Here is a 1,359-nt window from a genome sequence, read left to right as displayed (position 1 = left end):
GCACTGGAAATATAGGTCAGTGTTAGTGTATTTTCCTCATATGTGTGAGAACTGGGTTACTGCTCAACACAACATGTACTTCTTATGTGGGAGTACCCTCTATATGCTGTAATTACCATTAATGAATAAATAAACTGTTGATAGGGCAGAACTTAGGTAGGCAGGGAAGACAGAACTGAATGCTGGGAGAAAGAAGGACAGAGCCAGGGAGATGCCATGGATTCACCACCAGAGATAGGCATACTGCTACTTTCCTAGTAGGCTACAACCTTGTTGTGATACACAGGTTAATAGAAATGGGTTAAATTAAGATCTAAGAGTTAGTCAATACAAAGTTAGAGCTAATGGGCCTAGCAGTGATTTAATTAATACAATTTTTTAAAATTTATTTATTTATTTATTAAAGATTTCTGTCTCTTCCCCACTGCCGCCTCCCCTTTCCCTCCCCCATTTCTGTATGATTATTTCGGATCTGTGTGGCTGGAACAAACAAGCGGGGTCTCCTCCAACAAACTGGCATCCAATGTAGAGCTTGAACTCACAACCCTGAGATTAAGAGTCTCATGCTCTACCTACTGAGCTAGCTGGGCAGCTGGAAGAACAAAGAGACTCACTCCCTTGCTACATACTTCTTGAAACACAAATACTCCTTTTTGCGCTACCATTCATTATCTCATATATTTGTTCAATGACTTGTATTGGTATGGCATATTCTTATATTTTTGAAGGCTTGGTGTATGCATATTTTTGGATTTAATGTCTATGAATTAGTACATGTCCTTGGAGAAGCACATGCAAGGATAAGATTAGATGTTCAGTAGATGTACTAGGCAAGGCATCAGAATGAGAAAATGTTAAGTGCATAATGCAAATTTGGCTCTCGAGAATAAAGAAATGAGAGGTGTTATATGGAAGAGGCTTACAATGTAGTGCAGTTCTAAGAAAGTTCTCATGCCGCCAATGGGCAGTTCTTGAGCCAAGATTCATGTTTCTGCCAAGAAGGAGGATAATTTTGTAATGTTCTTGCATTGAGTCATAATCTTGGAGCACCCTCTAGGAAGCATTGCATGAATATGATACATGTCATAGGACAGGAACTAGGAGTATTCTTCAATCATGTGTGCTGTAGAGATTTGAGAGATAAATTTTCATGCCTATCTAGGTTGATTTCACGCATAGTTACTGAAAAAAGCTCTTTAGTATACATTGCTGTGCAAGTGTCTCTGTTATTTGTGGACTTTGTTTTATTTATTTATTTATTTATTTATTTATTTATTTATTTATTTATTTATTAAAGATTTCTGCCTCCTCCCCGCCACCGCCTCCCATTTCCCTCCCCCTCCCCCGATCAAGTCCCCC

This window comes from Alexandromys fortis, unplaced genomic scaffold (assembly GCF_014885135.2).
Source record: "Alexandromys fortis isolate MF-2015 unplaced genomic scaffold, M_Fortis_MF-2015_v1.1 scaffold_95, whole genome shotgun sequence".
NCBI lineage: Eukaryota > Metazoa > Chordata > Mammalia > Rodentia > Cricetidae > Alexandromys > Alexandromys fortis.
Note: the sequence above shows the minus strand (reverse complement) of the source record.